Raw genomic sequence first — 11340 nt, 5'->3', positions numbered from 1 at the left:
TTTAATTTATTTTCTTTGAAGTATCTTTGCTATTTTTTAAAATATCTTTATTTTATTTATTTATTTATTGTGGTGCTGAGGATCAAGCCTAGCACCTCACACATGCTAGGCAAGCGCTCTACTGCTGAGCCACAGCTCCAGCCACTCTTTGCTATTTTTTAAATTAAAACAGACATAAATGTCTTAGGAAACAGAATGTACATGCTCATTAATTTTTAGGATAAATTTTTCACTTAATTTACTCCTTTTACAATCAAACAGAAACATTTGTCTGAATTTCCTCACCCATCAATTACAAGTCAATCTCCTCGGATCTTGCTCTTATCACCCAACTTGCCAAGAACTCCAAGGACCCCCGTGTGATAAAGACAGTATATCTTAGTCCTCATTTGTCTGACCTGTCTATTGACTACCACTCTTTACATGTGGTCGCTCTTGGTTTCATATGTCCACTTGCATCCTGATTTTCTTCTTGCTTTTCTGGCTGCTGCTTCTCTTTCCTTAGATGTGCGTTCTTCTATCTACCTAATACAACTTCTTTTAATAAAATGTTGTTTATACCAACTTAACTCTCTCTATTTTTTTTAAGTTTTTTTTTTTTTTTAATTCCTCAAAGCTCTGTCCTGGGCTCTTTTCTTCTCTTACTCAATAGTTTTGATCATGCTCCTTCTCGTATCAAACCTCTGATATCTCCTCATTACCCACAAAAAAAGAGTCATTTAGTGTCCATCTCATTCATCATGCTACCCACCACCCCCGTCTCCAGCTGCTCTGTTCCCCTTCACATCACTGAGGTGTATTTCTTCTGACCATCCTATAATTCAGTGCCTCAATGTCTTTCCTCGGGTTGTTTCTCCTCCCTATAAATACCATGCCACTTGCTCCAACTTCCCGGTGTCTAAATTCTACCCTCAAAGAGGAAGTGCCTTGTCTTTTTATCCTTATCCTGAATGATCATGGATAGATTTACACACAATCAGAGTACACGACCACCAAGCTCTTCATCGCAGGCCATAGTGGACTTTCTCCACTCTGAACACCTATATTTATTTTACAGCCGTCGGTCATAGGTGGTCCTTTATTTTTATTTTACAGGTCCATGTGCACTGGCCACCTACTTAATATGAATGGTTCTCTTCTATAAGACACTATCTCATCTTTCTACATATCCTCCCCGTGCATGCTTTTCATCCAAGGAACCCTTCTTTTCACAAAGGAGTACTTGTGATGTTGCAGTTTCTAAATGGTCCACACAGCACCTCCAAATAGATGAGTCCATATTCGTATTTGTTGAGGAAGTCATGCTAATCTACTCTAAAAGTTTTAAAAATTGATTAAACCAACATATCTCTTAACTAAATTTTTAATAAAATGTTGCTCTTATCAACTAATATTTTTTTTTAAGTTTTGCCATATCTTCTACCTAACGTGGCTGTCCTTGAGGCTAGTAAATCATCAAAATGAAACAACACTAAGATCATAGTGGAGTATTTAAAACAAAAATTGTTCTATGAGAACCACGGTAAAGCGCTTGCCTGACATGGGCGAGGCCCTGGGTTCCATACCCAGCACGGCAAAGCAAACAAACAGAAAATCATCTTCTGGCTGCAAGGCTCCCACTTTTTCCCCATCCTTTCCTTTCTTTGAGTCTGTAAGGTCTGCTACAATAGCAAGGGTAAATCATTACCAGCACTGGGCAGCTATTTGCGCTGCTGCTGCTTAAGTAACTGGCCTTTTTTGTGTTTCATGTTGGTTAGGAAAGCTGAAAGTCTGTCACAGTGGGAGAACATGTGAAGTAGGAGTGAAAGAGTAGGCAGAAGTCAGAGAATGCAAATATCTGAGCAACCCCACATAAGAGGAACTTTCCACATGCCAGATGCTACAACTTTGCCTCTAGAAAATTTCCACGTCACACTGAGAATGTCCAAACCTATTGAAAACTTAGATATGAACCAGGAAAAGCTTCAGCAGTGTAACATACTTTATTAGTCACCTGGGCAAAAGATATATTAAAAAGATATATTAAAAATATATATTAAAGATATATTAAAGAGAGATTAGAAGAATTAAAGTAAGAAATGCTGTGAAGGAAGAAGTATCATATAGTTGTGAAAGGTATATAATTTTATATATATATATATATATATATATATATATATATATATATATAAAAATTATAGTTATGTATCTAAGTACAAATAGTTTCAGTAGCAATTAGTTTTATTATAAAAATGCAATTTTTAATCATCTTGGTTTCTAATCCGTTCAAAACTAAGGAATTTATGTTTGACTTTAACAGTAGTTAGCAGTATTGAGTCCATGTCATTCCTGTAGAAAAACCAAGAGATTCAGAGCTACAAAGAAAACGGCACTTGGAAGTCAGATAAATTTGGATTCAAATCTCACCCCCACTAGTTATGGGTTATATGACCTCAGTCTAATCACTAATTTCTCTGAGTCTTAATAAATTTAATTCTAAAAAAGTTCCTGGTACATGGAATATCATCTATATTTAATAAACGGAAAATACTGTTGTTGTTATCAGCAAGAAAGAGGTGAAATTCCCTCATGAGAATCATATAATATTACAATTACTGAAAGATCAGTTAAATATTTAACTTGTGTGATGCAAAACTAGCCTGATCCATTTTTTAAATAGAAATGCCTTAATATCTATAGAATTTCATGTGATTGTTTTGATGTAGATTAGGAAGGCCTGTTTCCCTGGATAAGTTAAAATCACCTGGTTATAAATTCTTCAAATGCACATCTCATATTTTATTGCTTTGTAAGAAAAACTTAATGATATTAGTAGATCTTAATTGAACTATTGTTAGTGTCAGACAATACCTAAAACTTTTGGTTCTAAGGAAACTTGTAAACTATTATTGAATCAAATTATTTCAGTAAATATTTACTTGGTCCATAGAGGGTGTGCAGCATTTCACTAAACATTTCAGAGAGCTAGTAAAGAAAAGTCATGGTTTCAGCTTCCAAGAGTCTGAAAATTTTTTAAACCATCATTTGAAATCTAATTGTCCTGTAGGAAATTGCCTATATCTAAAATGTTCGATTTGATCAGTTTTAATACCTGTGAAACCATCTCTAAATCAAGACATTGAACTTAAGTTTCACTACCAAAAATTTTTCCTGCGATCTCTTTGTAATTCCTATATCTTCCTTGGGTGCTCTGAAAATCATTGTTCTGCTTTTTGACACTATTGACAAGTTCTAATTTTCTGTAACATCATATAAATTGAATTGTATATAAAATTCTTTTTTGCCTGGATTATTTTATTAGTAAAATTATTTTGAGATTCGTTCATATTTTTATATGTATCTGTATTTCATTTTTTATTGCCAAGTAGTATTCTGTTGAATATACCATAATTTGTTTATTCATTGAGCTGTTAATGACATTGGGTTGTATCTAGTTTGGACTACTCTGAATAAGAATTGCTATGAATATTTGTGTACAGTTCTTTGTATGGACACCATGCATTTGTTGATCTTGAGTAATTGCCTATGAGTGGAATGCCTGGATCATAGGATCGTTGTATGTTTAACTTTTAAAGATATTGCCAAACTGTTTTTCCAAAATAATTGTACAGTTTTGTATTCCCAGAACAGGGAATAAGAGCTCCAGTTGCTCCATACCAACATTTGATATGGTCATTTGTGTGTGTGTGTTAGACCAACAACACAAAGAAAAGACCACCAACTCCAGTTGAAATCAAATTAAAGCAAGCTTATAATTTCGACCAGCCGGACTGTCTCTCCCCAAAACCACGGGAACAGAAGACAGCCCTGCAGCTCTCTAGGAGCACAGCTTTATAGCCCAGAAAGTTACACAAAGGGGGGTGTCTTGAGAACTTACAGATAACAAAATTTTGACAAGCATAACACAAAGGCAGGTAGTAGATCTCAATATGGAACTTATGAGGTACATTAGAGTTTCAGAGAGGGTCCTTATCTGTCCAGGGAAAGCCAGAATTTATGAGGGCCACTAAAGTTTCAGAGAGGGTTGTTATCTGGTCAGGGAAAGCCAGGCATGGGTGAGTTCAAGGCATGGGCAGGCATTCCAAGCAAGTTTAGAAATCGCAGTAATTTATAGTAAAGCCAAAATTAGCTTTTCATGCCTTTGTGGCAAGGTGGCTCCCAATCTTAAGAGGGAATTAGGCTGGGTTTATCGTGTGTGTATGTGTGTGTGTGTGTTGCTAGAGATTGAACCCAGAGGTGTCTACCACTGAGCTACATTCCCAGCACATTTTAAATTTTATCTTGAGATAGGGTCTCACACAGTTGCTGAGGCTGGCCTCAAACTTGTGGTCCTCCTACTACAGCCTCCAGAGTTGCTGGGATTATATGCATATGCCACCACACCCAGCTGTTGGTCATTGTTTTTAATTCTGACAAATATATAGTTTATCTCATTTTATTTTAATATTCATTTCAAGAAGCTTAAATTTCGATGATCAGATGAAAACTTTCTATGAATGAGAATATGTGAAAACACATAAAATGATTACTAGTAACCTTAAAGTAGGGTAAGTCAAACACATTTTAGAGTTTAGGAAGTCACCAACAGAGAAAGAGAGAAAAAAAAAAAAAAAAAAAAAAAAACGCTGAACATTCATGTAAAGAAAGAGGGAAAAGGGGAAAAAATTATGTGGAAGACCAAAGGAAAGAGATTATTATTTTAATAAAGTAAAGATTATTATTGGGCATAGAGGTCTCCAGAAACAGAAAGGAAATGAGAATAGATCTGCCTGCCAGGTGAGATCAACTCTGCAAGCAGGACTCTAACGCAAAGATAACAGGGAAACGGGGCAGAACTATCACACTTCCAGCCATACAGAGAAGCTATGCTGTGTAGTGAGCGAGAGCTCTCCTGGGCTGCCAGCTGGCTGCTACCTTCACATGCATGTCCTTTCAAGCAAACCACTTGGTTTTTCTCTTCTTCACTTGTAGAATAAAATAATCCTCTTGGACTAAACTTTGAAGTATCTTTCAGACCTAAGTCTTTATGTATGTGAGGGTATGATAGAGTTACCATAAATTGGCCTATTAGATTTCTTCAATGTACCTGGAATCAGACTTTTTAAAAAATATATATATCATTCAGGCCAGGTGTGGTAACACACATCTATAATCCCAGTGACTCCAGAGGCGGAGGCAGGAGGATCCCAAGTTCAAAACCAGCCTCAGCAACTTTGCGAGACCCTGTCTCAAAATAAAAGATAAAAAGGGCTGGGGATGTAGCTCAGTGGTAGAGTACCCCTGGGTTCAATCCCCAGTACAAATAATAATACAGTTTCGTTTGAGTTGTTGGCAACGCTATGCAGATGGGCAAACGCATCTCAATTCATCAAAAAAGAAACAACTGCATAAATTGGTCTTGTAAACTTTAAACCTAGATATCACACTTCAATTTAAGAGAAGTAATTCTTTACTGATTTTTTTCCTTTTTGCATTTTTATTCCTTTTCATAGATAATGAAGCTACATAGTAAATTCTGAGTGATTTACCTTGTTAAGCAAAAAAGTAATTATAACATGTATATATGCCAACAGAATATATAGGATAGAATGTCATAAATGTGGCAGCAAGACAGACACAATTATATTGGGGCTATGGATTCATTCATGTAATATTTATTGAGGGTCAAACTATGGGCCAGGTAGACACTGCTCTAGGTACAAAAGATTCTGTAGAGATTAAAACATGATTTCTGCTTTCATGAAACTTATATTCTGGTGGCAGGAGACAGACTATCAACAAATACACAAATAGATAACATGACATATCAGGTTGTGATAAGCTAGAGAAAAATCATGCTGAATGGACTGAGGATGGGTGGGGGAGGAGGGAGGGCATACTGACATGAAAGAAGTGGGACACAGAGGTATTTGGATACTGGGGGGAAAGCTCTGCATCCACATATGTATATTATTTGTATGAATTTGATTTTTCCGCTTATGAAATTTGATTTAATTCGTATCATACTTTCAAAATAATATCACCTGTGGAAGACAGTATAAGTCATTTATTTTGAAAATTCAATAAGTATCTATTTTTCTAAAGCTTAAAATCCACCTCAAACAATGGGGATTAGGTGCAAAACTTCATGCAGGCTTCTTTGTGAGAAAATTCACTCCATGCTGGGTGATCAAGCTGTCTAAAGGGACGGCATTTGAGTTGAATAGGACTTCCACATTGAGAGATTGTGGAACTAGAGTCTTTTCAGGAAGAGAAGATGGAATTTATTTCATGACTAGTGGCACCCAAAGCTCTCTCCCGCTTCCAGTATCCCTTAGTTTTTGTCCCCATACCAAACCCCTGTCCTACCTGTGAAGACCCAAACCTAAAACTGATTCTGTTCCTGAGATCCATAGCCAACCCTCATTCGCGACAAGTCACTGGGAGATGAACAGTTGTGTAGATTGGGTGGTGGAATTTAGAAATAACCTCAGTGCCCTGGACAGTCTTCCTCCAAGTTGAAGGCCGTTTCTCTCCTCTTCTTTGTCTGCCTCTGTCCATCTTTGCTGCTCACCTTCTCCTCCTTCTCAAACCAGGAGCTTCATTTTCTTTCTGTCATCCTTAGCATCTTCTCCCTCCTCTAAGATCTGGGTACCACCAGACACCCCAGCCATTGGGGAACCCACCTTCTATTACAAGCATATATCAAAATATTTTCCTTGGTATTGGTAGTTTCCTCTGTAGGAAGAATATCGGTACTGGTGGGTAGAATAATACTGTAAGCTCGTTTTAAGTTTCCTTGGGGTTTAAGAGAAAGATAAAGAGGATATTAAGTTTATGGCCATGTGGCCAGCGCCTCGTTAGGGGGGCTCTTCTTCCTGCTCAAGAGGATGTAAGTCACCTAAGAAATTAAAGTTTAGAATAATTAGTGAAGAACAAAAGACAAAATCAGAATTAGGTTTAAAAGATGGAGCACCTGATAGATCCAGTCCCCACAGGAGCTGGGCTAGACAGTTAGAAAATGGCCCCTGTGGCTTATTTAAGGAAGTACATCAAAAGTCAGGAATGAGGTTACAGGGGTGGAGCCTTGCTTCCTGAGTCTTGCAGTCAGCAATATCACACTCATCTCAGAGGTGTGGGTGGCTACAGCAGGTCACCCCATCTCCAGGGCTGTGTGGGACCAGGCAGAGTAGAATAGGGCTCACAATGTGCCTGGGTAGCTAACCAGAGGAAAAGTCCACTGGAAGTTCCCAAACAACAGATTATCCTATTCACTAGGCTGCGATGCACAATATAGTCCTCAAACAGCCCACCGTTAGCTCTCAGCACTAAGTTGGTTCAGGTTGAAGAAGTTAAAAATGGGAAAGATTTCCATCAGGCCATGTATCCCCAACTAACATATCAGAATCTGTCCTGCCTAGAAGGCTCCCAGCTGGGTGCTTTTGTCACATCTTCCTCTTCCACCTTTAACAAGGTAAAGTATAAAGAATGCAGGGTTGTCCCTGTCAGCCTGGCTCTCCCTATCAGACTATCACACAGTCCCTTCCTACTCATGGAAAGTCACATGATTTTAGGTTTTGTTTGTTTGTTTGTTTGTTTTGGGGGGGGGTGGGATTGAACCCAGGGCTTTATGCATGCCAGGCGGGCACTCTACCAACTGAGCTACATCCCCAGCCCTGATTTTAGCTTTTTAAAGTGGTCAGGGTCAATTAACGTAAAGTGAGTCTAGGAGGACAAATATTAGAAAATAGCTCTGAAATATGAAGGTTTGCCAATAAGGAAAGCTTTGGAGGAAACTAAGGTCCGAGACCTGGGGTGAAATCAAGCCAATCATGAATGTCCAGGTGGTCAGAAAGTTTAAAAGTCGGCAACAGACTTCAGAAGTAGGAGACCATTAGAGTAAAGGAAGGGATCGGGGGAGGGAGGTAGAGAATAGTACTGGGAATTGAAAGGGAGAAAACTACATTATATGCATTTATGAATATGTCAAAATAAAGCCCACGGTTGTGTAAAATTATAACTCACTAAAAATGTTCTTAAATTTTTTTAAAAAGAAGTAGAAGACCCTAAGAAAAGAAGGGAATAAGGTCACTAACTAAGGTTAAAGGCATGGACATATGCTAATAGAACTGGGCTTCAAGGAAGGTAATAAATAGAAAATGTTCCTGAAATAGATTTCTTGGAAATCTAAGGTCATATTTCACAGTTATATCTCAATAGTTCCTTATCCCATACAGTGTTATGGTTAGGAAGCCCAGCCATTAGCATCAGACAGTGTTGGGTTCAAATCCCAGCTCTGCCACTGACTAGCTAATAATCCAGATGTCTCTCAAAGCCTCAGTTTTCTCATCTGTACAACCCATGTGGATGTAAGGATTAATTGATGATAACAATTCTTGCAGTCATCCTTGACTTCTCTTGCTTTGTTTCATACATCCTTCCAAATCAACCTGCTGCTCTGGGTTCAGAATACATATCCCATCTCTGACCAATTCTCACCAACCAAGTCCACTGTTGGTCTGCGCCTGAATTATTGCTTGCCTACATTCTTACATAGCAGCAATTACTTCCTGACCCATGACCTTGTTCCCATTCTTCTCCTAGCTAGTGGGACTTCTAAAACAAGTCGTGCATGACATTGTTCTGCTTGAAGTCCTGCATTGGCTCCCCATGTCTCTCAGAGTAAAACCCAAAGTCCTTAAAACATTTTAAAGGCTCTAAAGAGTCAGTCCCTGACCCCCAGCACCCAGCCCCTGACTTCTTCACCCTTCCTGAACTCAGCAAACACATTCTTGATTTAGGACCTTCATGTTGATTTTTCCTTCCAGCCAATCTGTACTTCCCTCAGATGGTCTCACAGTTAACTTGCTCGGGCCCCCAAACTTCTCCAGGAGGCGAACCCTGTGCAAAATATTTATATGGCATCCCATCTCCCCTTACATACGCCATGCCTTCTTCTTTCCAAGCTGTATTTTTCATAATATTTATAAGCTTCATATATGATATATTCACTTATTTCTTCTGCTTATTATTTACTGTCCATAACCACCCATTAGTGAGTATGTTCTAAGAGTCGTGAGTTATCTGTTTTATTCACTGATGTGTTCCAGGGTCAACGGGTACACAAAAGGAACTTGAAAAACATTCACCAAATGAATGAATAAATGATGCCTAAAATGCACTTGGCACATTGCCTAACACATACTAAGCATTTATTTAATGTAAGTCTCAAAAAGGGGGTGAGCAGACTTTGATAGTGATATAGGACAGGGAATGACTGCTGGCATAGGTTCTAGAATCAGAGATAATGCTGCACTTGAAGGCAGACATTAACCAGGATTGGCTTTTGGGCTTCCAGGCATATGGTAACAAAAAGCAAGTAGCTGACACACAGACCTTATTTCATGTACCAGGCTGGATTTTATCTCATTAGGCCTGTCCTCCCCTATCATTTTTATGTCTCTTTTAAATAAAATGACTTGAACTCATTTAACCTTTCTTCAAAGACAGGGCTTTTGACCCCTCATCTTTATTATTATTCCCGTTTGAACCCTGTGAAGTTAATTCTCCCACAGTCCATATAAATAAAGTTGAAGCTTGTGGCTATGTATTAAAAGCATATCAATAAAACAATCCTCCCATGTTTGGAATACAAGCCTTTAATAGAGGTAGAGGTAGGAGGATTGCTTAAGTCCAGGAGTGCAAGACCAGCCTGCGCAACAGTGAGACTCATACTTTTTTTTAAAGGCACATTTGTGAGGGATGTATAGTGGCAAAAACATTGTATGGTGAATGCTGTATCCAAATTCCTCCTCCTGCGTTGGGGATGTAGCTCAGTGGCTGAGTGCCCACCTGGGTTCAATCCTCAGTACCACAAAAATCCTGACCAAATTCCTACTCACTTACCCCCTAAATGGCTTTCCTAAGTGTTTTAGTCAGCTTTTTCCCTGCTGCAACCAAAATTCTGGCAAGAACAATTAACGGAGAAAAAGTTTATTTGGGAGCTCACAGTTTCAGAGGTCTCAGTCCATAGATAACCAACTCTACTCCTCAGGACCTGGGATGAGGCAGGACATCATGGTGGAAATATGTGGCTGAGGAATGCAGCTGGGGACATGGCACCAGGAAGCAGAGAGAGAAACTAAGCTCAGCTCACAAAATATATATCCCCAAGGCACACCCCCAGGGACCCACCTCCTCTAGCCATAGCCTACTTGTCCTACGGTCACCACTCCTTTAATCCCTACCAGGCGACTGATGCACTAATTAATTTAAGACTCTTACAACGCAATCATTTCACCACTACACTTTCTTGCATTGTCTCACATACAAGCTTTTGGGGGGACACCTCATATCTAAACCACAACACTAAAAGCCTCTTCTCAATAGTGATTTTATAGAACATTAATAAGTGTTTCTCAGGGAAATAAAGACTGGTAGTTCTTTGGTCAATATAATTTCTGTTTAATCAATTGCATAACTTACTTTAAATAGATAACTGCAAGATTCTTGGGAATTTCATTTTCCGTTGTGCATTCGTGAATATCCACTTACTATGAATTAAGTGAATTAAACTTACTATCTACAGGAAGACTTTTTTATATTTATTTTTTATTTTTAGGTGGACAGAATATCTTTATTTTACATTTATATGGTGCTGAGGATCGAACCCAGTGCCTCATGCATACTAGGCAAGCACTCTACCACTGAGCCACCATCCCAGTCCCTGGGAAGCCTTTTTGGAAAGAGTTACTTAAGAGAATGGTTTAATTCATTTAACAAGTATTTATTAAACAACTTCTATGTGCACACATTGCAAGCTCCTGAGATTCTGTGATATATGGGATACACATGGTCCTGGTCCTTGAGGCACTTAAAACCAAGTAGAGAAAATTCACATGTGAGGCTTATATTTAAAGGTTGATAAATCTAATAAAATACAGGCTGTCCTGAGAACATTTAGGACAAGGTGGTATTTAGTAAGATGTACTTTGGGAAAGCCTGGTTTAATTGTTTAATGAATAAATGTTATCTTTAGGTGAACAATCACAAACTGTTTCTAATTTACTATGGACGTGACATTGTGCTAGTGATATTTAAAAAAATAGAGGCATAAGACAGGAACCTTGCTTTTAAAACTTCTCCAGTTGAGGTGACAATCAATAAAAAGAATGACATAAATAATGCAAGCCAGAATAAAATTACACATAAATCTGCATGGCTCAGTTACCCATTAAAATGCTATCTATCTTCCAGACAAGTTTCATGGTTTCTGGGAAATACTCTCCCAACTCTGAATCCCACTGCACCATGGGGGATTTTTTTTTCTGTACTTATGCCATACTGCCTTAAGGGAAAGTT

Source organism: Callospermophilus lateralis, chromosome 4, assembly GCF_048772815.1.
Source record: "Callospermophilus lateralis isolate mCalLat2 chromosome 4, mCalLat2.hap1, whole genome shotgun sequence".
Lineage (NCBI taxonomy): Eukaryota > Metazoa > Chordata > Mammalia > Rodentia > Sciuridae > Callospermophilus > Callospermophilus lateralis.
This window is presented reverse-complemented; position numbering follows the sequence as displayed.